Source organism: Corylus avellana, chromosome 9 (genome assembly GCF_965113065.1).
Source record: "Corylus avellana chromosome 9, dhCorAvel1.hap1.2, whole genome shotgun sequence".
In the NCBI taxonomy this organism is placed as follows: domain Eukaryota; kingdom Viridiplantae; phylum Streptophyta; class Magnoliopsida; order Fagales; family Betulaceae; genus Corylus; species Corylus avellana.
The window spans coordinates 10,170,768-10,184,927 of record NC_142498.1 but is presented as its reverse complement, the minus strand read 5'-3'; positions in this window follow the sequence as shown (position 1 = coordinate 10,184,927).

The following is a 14,160-nucleotide window of genomic DNA, read 5'->3' as shown; positions in this document are numbered from 1 at the left end:
CAAAATGGTCGGATGCGAAGTGAAATTTTTTCGCTTGAAATTTTACGAGCTTGTGCAGAACTTCTAGGCAATCGTATCGGCAGGTGACACGAAGTGATTCGAGTTCGTTTGCCCCCCCATTTTCTTTGACGAACGATAACTTTTTGTGAAAATAACAAGTGCCCCGAACCCGTCCGAAACGACTCGAATTACACTTCGAGACCCGCCGACATGATCGCCACGAGGCACAGAGCACCCTCGTAAATTTTCGGGACGTTTCATTTTTTCACAACCAGGACCGAAACCCTAGGCCGAACAAAATGGTCGGATGCGAAGTGAAATTTTCTCGCTCGAAATTTTACGAGCTTCTGCAGATCTTCTAGGCAATCGTATCGGCAGGTGACACGAAGTGATTCGAGTTCGTTTGCCCCCCCATTTTCTTTAACGAACGATAACTTTTTGTGAAAATAACAAGTGCCCCGAACCCGGCCGAAACGACTCGAATTACCCTTCGAGACCCGCCGACATGATCGCCACGATGCACAGAGCACCCTCGTAAATTTTCGGGACGTTTCATTTTTTCACAACCAGGACCGAAACCCTAGGCCGAACAAAATGGTCGGATGCGAAGTGAAATTTTTTCGCTCGAAATTTTACGAGCTTGTGCAGAACTTCTAGGCAATCATATCGGCAGGTGACACGAAGTGATTCGAGTTCGTTCGCCCCCCCATTTTCTTTAACGACCGACTAGTTTTTGTGAAAATAACAAGTGCCCCGAACCCGGCCGAAACGAATCGAATTACACTTCGAGACCCGCCGACATGATCGCCACGATGCACAGAGCACCCTCGTAAATTTTCGGGCAAATCGGACGACGTTGTATTTTTTCACAACCAGGACCGAAATCCTAGGCCGAACATAATGGTCGGATGCAAGGTGAAATTTTTTCGCTCGAAATTTTACGAGCTTGTGCAGAACTTTTAGGCAATCATATCGGCAGGTGACACGAAGTGATTCGAGTTCGTTTGCCCCCCCCCCCCCCCCCCCCATTTTCTTTAACGAACGATAACTTTTTGTGAAAATAACAAGTGCCCCGAACCCGGCCGAAACGACTCGAATTACACTTCGAGACCCGCCGACATGATCGCCACGATGCACAGTGCACCCTCGTAAAATTTCGGAACGTTTCATCTTTTCACAACCAGGACCGAAACCCTAGGCCGAGCAAAATGGTCGGATGCGAAGTGAAATTTTTTCGCTCGAAATTTTACGAGCATGTGCGGAACTTCTAGGCAATCATATCGGCAGGTGACACGAAGTGATTCGAGTTCGTTTGCCCCCCCATTTTTCTTTAACGACCGATAACTTTTTGTGAAAATAACAAGTGCCTCAAACCCGGCCGAAACGACTCGAATTACACTTCGAGACCCGCCGACATGATCGCCACGATGCACAGAGCACCCTCGTAAAATTTCGGAACGTTTCATCTTTTCACAACCAGGACCGAAACCCTAGGCCGAACAAAATGGTCGGATGCGAAGTGAAATTTTTTCGCTCGACATTTTACGAGCTTGTGCAGATCTTCTAGGCAATCGTATCGGCAGGTGACACGAAGTGATTCGAGTTCGTTTGCCCCCCCCATTTTCTTTAACGAACGATAACTTTTTGTGAAAATAACAAGTGCCCTGATCCCGGCCGAAACGACTCGAATTACACTTCGAGACCCGCCGACATGATCGCCACGATGCACAGAGCACCCTCGTAAATTTTCGGGACGTTTTATTTTTTCACAACCAGGACCGAAACCCTAGGCCGAACAAAATGGTCGGATGCGAAGTGAAATTTTTTCCCTCGAAATTTTACGAGCTTGTGCAGAACTTCTAGGCAACCATATCAGCAGGTGACACGAAGTAATTCGAGTTCGTTTGCCCCCCCATTTTCTTTAACGAATTATAACTTTTTGTGAAAATAACAAGTGCCCCGATCCCGGCCGAAACGACTCGAATTACACTTCGAGACCCGCCGACATGATCGCCACGATGCACAGAGCACCCTCGTAAATTTTCGGGCAAATCGGACGACGTTGTATTTTTTCACAACCAGGACCGAAATCCTAGGCCGAACATAATGGTCGGATGCAAGGTGAAATTTTTTCGCTCGAAATTTTACGAGCTTGTGCAGAACTTTTAGGCAATCATATCGGCAGGGGACACGAAGTGATTCGAGTTCGTTTGCCCCCCCATTTTCTTTAACGAACGATAACTTTTTGTGAAAATAACAAGTGCCCCGATCCCGGCCGAAACGACTCGAATTACACTTCGAGACCCGCCGACATGATCGCCACGATGCACAGAGCACCCTCGTAAACTTTCAGGACGTTTTATTTTTTCACAACCAGGACCGAAACCCTAGGCCGAACAAAATGGTCGGATGCGAAGTGAAATTTTTTCGCTCGACATTTTACGAGCTTGTGCAGAACTTCTAGGCAATCATATCGGCAGGTGACACGAAGTGATTCGAGTTCGTTTGCCCCCCCATTTTCTTGAACGAACGATAACTTTTTGTGAAAATAACAAGTGCCCCGATCCCGGCCGAAACGACTCGAATTACACTTCGAGACCCGCCGACATGATCGCCACGATGCACAGAGCACCCTCGTAAACTTTCGGGACGTTTTATTTTTTCACAACCAGGACCGAAACCCTAGGCCGAACAAAATGGTCGGATGCGAAGTGAAATTTTTTCGCTCGACATTTTACGAGCTTGTGCAGATCTTCTAGGCAATCGTATCGGCAGGTGACACGAAGTGATTCGAGTTCGTTTGCCCCCCCATTTTCTTTAACGAACGATAACTTTTTGTGAAAATAACAAGTGCCCCGATCCCGGCCGAAACGACTCGAATTACACTTCGAGACCCGCCGACATGATCGCCACGATGCACAGAGCACCCTCGTAAATTTTCGGGACGTTTCATTTTTTCACAACCAGGACCGAAACCCTAGGCCGAACAAAATGGTAGGATGCGAAGTGAAATTTTTTCGCTCGAAATTTGACGAGCTTGTGCAGAACTTCTAGGCAATCATATCAGCAGGTGACACGAAGTGATTCGAGTTCGTTCGCCCCCCCATTTTCTTTAACGACTGACTAGTTTTTGTGAAAATAACAAGTGCCCCGAACCCGGCCGAAACGACTCGAATTACACTTCGAGACCCGCCGACATGATCGCCACGAGGCACAGAGCACCCTCGTAAATTTTCGGGACGTTTCATTTTTTCACAACCAGGACCGAAACCCTAGGCCGAACAAAATGGTCGGATGCGAAGTGAAATTTTTCCGCTCGATATTTTACGAGCTTGTGCAGAACTTCTAGGCAACCATATCGGCAGGGGACACGAAGTGATTCGAGTTCGTTTGCCCCCCCATTTTCTTGAACGAACGATAACTTTTTGTGAAAATAACAAGTGCCCCGATCCCGGCCGAAACGACTCGAATTACACTTCGAGACCCGCCGACATGATCGCCACGATGCACAGAGCACCCTCGTAAATTTTCGGGACGTTTCATTTTTTCACAACCAGGACCGAAACCCTAGGCCGAACAAAATGGTCGGATGCGAAGTGAAATTTTTTCGCTCGAAATTTTACGAGCTTGTGCAGAACTTCTAGGAAATCATATCGGCAGGGGACACGAAGTGATTCGAGTTCGTTTGCCCCCCCATTTTCTTTAACGAACGATAACTTTTTGTGAAAATAACAAGTGCCCCGATCCCGGCCGAAACGACTCGAATTACACTTCGAGACCCGCCGACATGATCGCCACGATGCACAGAGCACCCTCGTAAATTTTCGGGACGTTTCATTTTTTCACAACCAGGACCGAAACCCTAGGCCGAACAAAATGGTCGGATGCGAAGTGAAATTTTTTCGCTCGAAATTTGACGAGCTTGTGCAGAACTTCTAGGCAATCATATCAGCAGGTGACACGAAGTGATTCGAGTTCGTTCGCCCCCCCATTTTCTTTAACGACTGACTAGTTTTTGTGAAAATAACAAGTGCCCCGAACCCGGCCGAAACGACTCGAATTACACTTCGAGACCCGCCGACATGATCGCCACGAGGCACAGAGCACCCTCGTAAATTTTCGGGACGTTTCATTTTTTCACAACCAGGACCGAAACCCTAGGCCGAACAAAATGGTCGGATGCGAAGTGAAATTTTTCAGCTCAATATTTTACGAGCTTGTGCAGAACTTCTAGGCAACCATATCGGCAGGGGACACGAAGTGATTCGAGTTCGTTTGCCCCCCCATTATCTTTAACGAACGATAACTTTTTGTGAAAATAACAAGTGCCCCGATCCCGGCCGAAACGACTCGAATTACACTTCGAGACCCGCCGACATGATCGCCACGATGCACAGAGCAGCCTCGTAAATTTTCTGGACGTTTCATTTTTTCACTACCAGGACCGAAACCCTAGGCTGAACAAAATGGTTGGATGCGAAGTGAAATTTTTTCGCTCGAAATTTTACGAGCTTGTGCAGAACTTCTAGGAAATCATATCGGCAGGTGACACGAAGTGATTCGAGTTCGTTTGCCCCCCCATTTTCTTTAACGAACGATAACTTTTTGTGAAAATAACAAGTGCCCCGATCCCGGCCGAAACGACTCGAATTACACTTCGAGACCCGCCGACATGATCGCCACGATGCACAGAGCACCCTCGTAAATTTTCTGGACGTTTCATTTTTTCACAACCAGGACCGAAACCCTAGGCCGAACAAAATGGTCGGATGCGAAGTGAAATTTTTTCGCTCGAAATTTGACGAGCTTGTGCAGAACTTCTAGGCAATCATATCAGCAGGTGACACGAAGTGATTCGAGTTCGTTCGCCCCCCCATTTTCTTTAACGACTGACTAGTTTTTGTGAAAATAACAAGTGCCCCGAACCCGGCCGAAACGACTCGAATTACACTTCGAGACCCGCCGACATGATCGCCACGAGGCACAGAGCACCCTCGTAAATTTTCGGGACGTTTCATTTTTTCACAACCAGGACCGAAACCCTAGGCCGAACAAAATGGTCGGATGCGAAGTGAAATTTTTCCGCTCGATATTTTACGAGCTTGTGCAGAACTTCTAGGCAACCATATCGGCAGGGGACACGAAGTGATTCGAGTTCGTTTGCCCCCCCATTATCTTTAACGAACGATAACTTTTTGTGAAAATAACAAGTGCCCCGATCCCGGCCGAAACGACTCGAATTACACTTCGAGACCCGCCGACATGATCGCCACGATGCACAGAGCACCCTCGTAAATTTTCTGGACGTTTCATTTTTTCACAACGAGGACCGAAACCCTAGGCCGAACAAAATGGTCGGATGCGAAGTGAAATTTTTTCGCTCGAAATTTTACGAGCTTGTGCAGAACTTCTAGGAAATCATATCGGCAGGTGACACGAAGTGATTCGAGTTCGTTTGCCCCCCCATTTTCTTTAACGAACGATAACTTTTTGTGAAAATAACAAGTGCCCCGATCCCGGCCGAAACGACTCGAATTACACTTCGAGACCCGCCGACATGATCGCCACGATGCACAGAGCACCCTCGTAAATTTTCTGGACGTTTCATTATTTCACAACCAGGACCGAAACCCTAGGCCGAACAAAATGGTCGGATGCGAAGTGAAATTTTTTCGCTCGAAATTTTACGAGCTTGTGCAGAACTTCTAGGCAACCATATCGGCAGGGGACACGAAGTGATTCGAGTTCGTTTGCCCCCCCATTTTCTTTAACGAACGATAACTTTTTGTGAAAATAACAAGTGCCCCGATCCCGGCCGAAACGACTCGAATTACACTTCGAGACCCGCCGACATGATCGCCACGATGCACAGAGCACCCTAGTAAATTTTCGGGACGTTTCATTTTTTCACAACCAGGACCGAAACCCTAGGCCGAACAAAATGGTCGGATGCGAAGTGAAATTTTTTCGCTCGAAATTTGACGAGCTTGTGCAGAACTTCTAGGCAATCATATCAGCAGGTGACACGAAGTGATTCGAGTTCGTTCGCCCCCCCATTTTCTTTAACGACTGACTAGTTTTTGTGAAAATAACAAGTGCCCCGAACCCGGCCGAAACGACTCGAATTACACTTCGAGACCCGCCGACATGATCGCAACGAGGCACAGAGCACCCTCGTAAATTTTCGGGACGTTTCATTTTTTCACAACCAGGACCGAAACCTTAGGCCGAACAAAATGGTCGGATGCGAAGTGAAATTTTTCCGCTCGATATTTTACGAGCTTGTGCAGAACTTCTAGGCAACCATATCGGCAGGGGACACGAAGTGATTCGAGTTCGTTTGCCCCCCCATTTTCTTTAACGAACGATAACTTTTTGTGAAAATAACAAGTGCCCCGATCCCGGCCGAAACGACTCGAATTACACTTCGAGACCCGCCGACATGATCGCCACGATGCACAGAGCACCCTCGTAAATTTTCTGGACGTTTCATTTTTTCACAACCAGGACCGAAACCCTAGGCCGAACAAAATGGTCGGATGCGAAGTGAAATTTTTTCGCTCGAAATTTGGCGAGCTTGTGCAGAACTTCTAGGCAATCGTATCAGCAGGTGACACGAAGTGATTCGAGTTCGTTCGCCCCCCCATTTTCTTTAACGACTGACTAGTTTTTGTGAAAATAACAAGTGCCCCGAACCCGGCCGAAACGACTCGAATTACACTTCGAGACCCGCCGACATGATCGCCACGAGGCACAGAGCACCCTCGTAAATTTTCGGGACGTTTCATTTTTTCACAACCAGGACCGAAACCCTAGGCCGAACAAAATGGTCGGATGCGAAGTGAAATTTTTCCGCTCGATATTTTACGAGCTTGTGCAGAACTTCTAGGCAACCATATCGGCAGGGGACACGAAGTGATTCGAGTTCGTTTGCCCCCCCATTATCTTTAACGAACGATAACTTTTTGTGAAAATAACAAGTGCCCCGATCCCGGCCGAAACGACTCGAATTACACTTCGAGACCCGCCGACATGATCGCCACGATGCACAGAGCACCCTCGTAAATTTTCTGGACGTTTCATTTTTTCACAACGAGGACCGAAACCCTAGGCCGAACAAAATGGTCGGATGCGAAGTGAAATTTTTTCGCTCGAAATTTTACGAGCTTGTGCAGAACTTCTAGGAAATCATATCGGCAGGTGACACGAAGTGATTCGAGTTCGTTTGCCCCCCCATTTTCTTTAACGAACGATAACTTTTTGTGAAAATAACAAGTGCCCCGATCCCGGCCGAAACAACTCGAATTACACTTCGAGACCCGCCGACATGATCGCCACGATGCACAGAGCACCCTCGTAAATTTTCTGGACGTTTCATTTTTTCACAACCAGGACCGAAACCCTAGGCCGAACAAAATGGTCGGATGCGAAGTGAAATTTTTTCGCTCGAAATTTTACGAGCTTGTGCAGAACTTCTAGGCAAGCATATCGGCAGGGGACACGAAGTGATTCGAGTTCGTTTGCCCCCCCATTTTCTTTAACGAACGATAACTTTTTGTGAAAATAACAAGTGCCCCGATCCCGGCCGAAACGACTCGAATTACACTTCGAGACCCGCCGACAAGATCGCCACGATGCACAGAGCACCCTCGTAAATTTTCGGGACGTTTCATTTTTTCACAACCAGGACCGAAACCCTAGGCCGAACAAAATGGTCGGATGCGAAGTGAAATTTTTTCGCTCGAAATTTTACGAGCTTGTGCAGAACTTCTAGGAAATCATATCGGCAGGGGACACGAAGTGATTCGAGTTCGTTTGCCCCCCCATTTTCTTTAACGAACGATAACTTTTTGTGAAAATAACAAGTGCCCCGATCCCGGCCGAAACGACTCGAATTACACTTCGAGACCCGCCGACATGATCGCCACGATGCACAGAGCACCCTCGTAAATTTTCTGGACGTTTCATTTTTTCACAACCAGGACCGAAACCCTAGGCCGAACAAAATGGTCGGATGCGAAGTGAAATTTTTTCGCTCGAAATTTGACGAGCTTGTGCAGAACTTCTAGGCAATCATATCAGCAGGTGACACGAAGTGATTCGAGTTCGTTCGCCCCCCCATTTTCTTTAACGACTGACTAGTTTTTGTGAAAATAACAAGTGCCCCGAACCCGGCCGAAACGACTCGAATTACACTTCGAGACCCGCCGACATGATCGCCACGAGGCACAGAGCACCCTCGTAAATTTTCGGGACGTTTCATTTTTTCACAACCAGGACCGAAACCCTAGGCCGAACAAAATGGTCGGATGCGAAGTGAAATTTTTCCGCTCGATATTTTACGAGCTTGTGCAGAACTTCTAGGCAACCATATCGGCAGGGGACACGAAGTGATTCGAGTTCGTTTGCCCCCCCATTATCTTTAACGAACGATAACTTTTTGTGAAAATAACAAGTGCCCCGATCCCGGCCGAAACGACTCGAATTACACTTCGAGACCCGCCGACATGATCGCCACGATGCACAGAGCACCCTCGTAAATTTTCTGGACGTTTCATTTTTTCACAACGAGGACCGAAACCCTAGGCCGAACAAAATGGTCGGATGCGAAGTGAAATTTTTTCGCTCGAAATTTTACGAGCTTGTGCAGAACTTCTAGGAAATCATATCGGCAGGTGACACGAAGTGATTCGAGTTCGTTTGCCCCCCCATTTTCTTTAACGAACGATAACTTTTTGTGAAAATAACAAGTGCCCCGATCCCGGCCGAAACGACTCGAATTACACTTCGAGACCCGCCGACATGATCGCCACGATGCACAGAGCACCCTCGTAAATTTTCTGGACGTTTCATTATTTCACAACCAGGACCGAAACCCTAGGCCGAACAAAATGGTCGGATGCGAAGTGAAATTTTTTCGCTCGAAATTTTACGAGCTTGTGCAGAACTTCTAGGCAACCATATCGGCAGGGGACACGAAGTGATTCGAGTTCGTTTGCCCCCCCATTTTCTTTAACGAACGATAACTTTTTGTGAAAATAACAAGTGCCCCGATCCCGGCCGAAACGACTCGAATTACACTTCGAGACCCGCCGACATGATCGCCACGATGCACAGAGCACCCTAGTAAATTTTCGGGACGTTTCATTTTTTCACAACCAGGACCGAAACCCTAGGCCGAACAAAATGGTCGGATGCGAAGTGAAATTTTTTCGCTCGAAATTTGACGAGCTTGTGCAGAACTTCTAGGCAATCATATCAGCAGGTGACACGAAGTGATTCGAGTTCGTTCGCCCCCCCATTTTCTTTAACGACTGACTAGTTTTTGTGAAAATAACAAGTGCCCCGAACCCGGCCGAAACGACTCGAATTACACTTCGAGACCCGCCGACATGATCGCAACGAGGCACAGAGCACCCTCGTAAATTTTCGGGACGTTTCATTTTTTCACAACCAGGACCGAAACCTTAGGCCGAACAAAATGGTCGGATGCGAAGTGAAATTTTTCCGCTCGATATTTTACGAGCTTGTGCAGAACTTCTAGGCAACCATATCGGCAGGGGACACGAAGTGATTCGAGTTCGTTTGCCCCCCCATTTTCTTTAACGAACGATAACTTTTTGTGAAAATAACAAGTGCCCCGATCCCGGCCGAAACGACTCGAATTACACTTCGAGACCCGCCGACATGATCGCCACGATGCACAGAGCACCCTCGTAAATTTTCTGGACGTTTCATTTTTTCACAACCAGGACCGAAACCCTAGGCCGAACAAAATGGTCGGATGCGAAGTGAAATTTTTTCGCTCGAAATTTGGCGAGCTTGTGCAGAACTTCTAGGCAATCGTATCAGCAGGTGACACGAAGTGATTCGAGTTCGTTCGCCCCCCCATTTTCTTTAACGACTGACTAGTTTTTGTGAAAATAACAAGTGCCCCGAACCCGGCCGAAACGACTCGAATTACACTTCGAGACCCGCCGACATGATCGCCACGAGGCACAGAGCACCCTCGTAAATTTTCGGGACGTTTCATTTTTTCACAACCAGGACCGAAACCCTAGGCCGAACAAAATGGTCGGATGCGAAGTGAAATTTTTCCGCTCGATATTTTACGAGCTTGTGCAGAACTTCTAGGCAACCATATCGGCAGGGGACACGAAGTGATTCGAGTTCGTTTGCCCCCCCATTATCTTTAACGAACGATAACTTTTTGTGAAAATAACAAGTGCCCCGATCCCGGCCGAAACGACTCGAATTACACTTCGAGACCCGCCGACATGATCGCCACGATGCACAGAGCACCCTCGTAAATTTTCTGGACGTTTCATTTTTTCACAACGAGGACCGAAACCCTAGGCCGAACAAAATGGTCGGATGCGAAGTGAAATTTTTTCGCTCGAAATTTTACGAGCTTGTGCAGAACTTCTAGGAAATCATATCGGCAGGTGACACGAAGTGATTCGAGTTCGTTTGCCCCCCCATTTTCTTTAACGAACGATAACTTTTTGTGAAAATAACAAGTGCCCCGATCCCGGCCGAAACAACTCGAATTACACTTCGAGACCCGCCGACATGATCGCCACGATGCACAGAGCACCCTCGTAAATTTTCTGGACGTTTCATTTTTTCACAACCAGGACCGAAACCCTAGGCCGAACAAAATGGTCGGATGCGAAGTGAAATTTTTTCGCTCGAAATTTTACGAGCTTGTGCAGAACTTCTAGGCAAGCATATCGGCAGGGGACACGAAGTGATTCGAGTTCGTTTGCCCCCCCATTTTCTTTAACGAACGATAACTTTTTGTGAAAATAACAAGTGCCCCGATCCCGGCCGAAACGACTCGAATTACACTTCGAGACCCGCCGACAAGATCGCCACGATGCACAGAGCACCCTCGTAAATTTTCGGGACGTTTCATTTTTTCACAACCAGGACCGAAACCCTAGGCCGAACAAAATGGTCGGATGCGAAGTGAAATTTTTTCGCTCGAAATTTTACGAGCTTGTGCAGAACTTCTAGGAAATCATATCGGCAGGGGACACGAAGTGATTCGAGTTCGTTTGCCCCCCCATTTTCTTTAACGAACGATAACTTTTTGTGAAAATAACAAGTGCCCCGATCCCGGCCGAAACGACTCGAATTACACTTCGAGACCCGCCGACATGATCGCCACGATGCACAGAGCACCCTCGTAAATTTTCGGGACGTTTCATTTTTTCACAACCAGGACCGAAACCCTAGGCCGAACAAAATGGTCGGATGCGAAGTGAAATTTTTTCGCTCGAAATTTGACGAGCTTGTGCAGAACTTCTAGGCAATCATATCAGCAGGTGACACGAAGTGATTCGAGTTCGTTCGCCCCCCCATTTTCTTTAACGACTGACTAGTTTTTGTGAAAATAACAAGTGCCCCGAACCCGGCCGAAACGACTCGAATTACACTTCGAGACCCGCCGACATGATCGCCACGAGGCACAGAGCACCCTCGTAAATTTTCGGGACATTTCATTTTTTCACAACCAGGACCGAAACCCTAGGCCGAACAAAATGGTCGGATGCGAAGTGAAATTTTTCCGCTCGATATTTTACGAGCTTGTGCAGAACTTCTAGGCAACCATATCGGCAGGGGACACGAAGTGATTCGAGTTCGTTTGCCCCCCCATTTTCTTGAACGAACGATAACTTTTTGTGAAAATAACAAGTGCCCCAATCCCGGCCGAAACGACTCGAATTACACTTCGAGACCCGCCGACATGATCGCCACGATGCACAGAGCACCCTCGTAAATTTTCGGGCAAATCGGACGACGTTGTATATTTTCACAACCAGGACCGAAATCCTAGGCCGAACATAATGGTCGGATGCAAGGTGAAATTTTTTCGCTCGAAATTTTACGAGCTTGTGCAGAACTTTTAGGCAATCATATCGGCAGGGGACACGAAGTGATTCGAGTTCGTTTGCCCCCCCATTTTCTTTAACGAACGATAACTTTTTGTGAAAATAACAAGTGCCCCGATCCCGGCCGAAACGACTCGAATTACACTTCGAGACCCGCCGACATGATCGCCACGATGCACAGAGCACCCTCGTAAACTTTCAGGACGTTTTATTTTTTCACAACCAGGACCGAAACCATAGGCCGAACAAAATGGTCGGATGCGAAGTGAAATTTTTTCGCTCGACATTTGACGAGCTTGTGCAGAACTTCTAGGCAATCATATCGGCAGGTGACACGAAGTGATTCGAGTTCGTTTGCCCCCCCATTTTCTTGAACGAACGATAACTTTTTGTGAAAATAACAAGTGCCCCGATCCCGGCCGAAACGACTCGAATTACACTTCGAGACCCGCCGACATGATCGCCACGATGCACAGAGCACCCTCGTAAACTTTCAGGACGTTTTATTTTTTCACAACCAGGACCGAAACCCTAGGCCGAACAAAATGGTCGGATGCGAAGTGAAATTTTTTCGCTCGACATTTTACGAGCTTGTGCAGATCTTCTAGGCAATCGTATCGGCAGGTGACACGAAGTGATTCGAGTTCGTTTGCCCCCCCATTTTCTTTAACGAACGATAACTTTTTGTGAAAATAACAAGTGCCCCGATCCCGGCCGAAACGACTCGAATTACACTTCGAGACCCGCCGACATGATCGCCACGATGCACAGAGCACCCTCGTAAATTTTCGGGACGTTTCATTTTTTCACAACCAGGACCGAAACCCTAGGCCGAACAAAATGGTAGGATGCGAAGTGAAATTTTTTCGCTCGAAATTTGACGAGCTTGTGCAGAACTTCTAGGCAATCATATCAGCAGGTGACACGAAGTGATTCGAGTTCGTTCGCCCCCCCATTTTCTTTAACGACTGACTAGTTTTTGTGAAAATAACAAGTGCCCCGAACCCGGCCGAAACGACTCGAATTACACTTCGAGACCCGCCGACATGATCGCCACGAGGCACAGAGCACCCTCGTAAATTTTCGGGACGTTTCATTTTTTCACAACCAGGACCGAAACCCTAGGCCGAACAAAATGGTCGGATGCGAAGTGAAATTTTTCCGCTCGATATTTTACGAGCTTGTGCAGAACTTCTAGGCAACCATATCGGCAGGGGACACGAAGTGATTCGAGTTCGTTTGCCCCCCCATTTTCTTGAACGAACGATAACTTTTTGTGAAAATAACAAGTGCCCCGATCCCGGCCGAAACGACTCGAATTACACTTCGAGACCCGCCGACATGATCGCCACGATGCACAGAGCACCCTCGTAAATTTTCGGGACGTTTCATTTTTTCACAACCAGGACCGAAACCCTAGGCCGAACAAAATGGTCGGATGCGAAGTGAAATTTTTTCGCTCGAAATTTGACGAGCTTGTGCAGAACTTCTAGGCAATCATATCAGCAGGTGACACGAAGTGATTCGAGTTCGTTCGCCCCCCCATTTTCTTTAACGACTGACTAGTTTTTGTGAAAATAACAAGTGCCCCGAACCCGGCCGAAACGACTCGAATTACACTTCGAGACCCGCCGACATGATCGCCACGAGGCACAGAGCACCCTCGTAAATTTTCGGGACGTTTCATTTTTTCACAACCAGGACCGAAACCCTAGGCCGAACAAAATGGTCGGATGCGAAGTGAAATTTTTCAGCTCAATATTTTACGAGCTTGTGCAGAACTTCTAGGCAACCATATCGGCAGGGGACACGAAGTGATTCGAGTTCGTTTGCCCCCCCATTATCTTTAACGAACGATAACTTTTTGTGAAAATAACAAGTGCCCCGATCCCGGCCGAAACGACTCGAATTACACTTCGAGACCCGCCGACATGATCGCCACGATGCACAGAGCAGCCTCGTAAATTTTCTGGACGTTTCATTTTTTCACAACCAGGACCGAAACCCTAGGCTGAACAAAATGGTTGGATGCGAAGTGAAATTTTTTCGCTCGAAATTTTACGAGCTTGTGCAGAACTTCTAGGAAATCATATCGGCAGGTGACACGAAGTGATTCGAGTTCGTTTGCCCCCCCATTTTCTTTAACGAACGATAACTTTTTGTGAAAATAACAAGTGCCCCGATCCCGGCCGAAACGACTCGAATTACACTTCGAGACCCGCCGACATGATCGCCACGATGCACAGAGCACCCTCGTAAATTT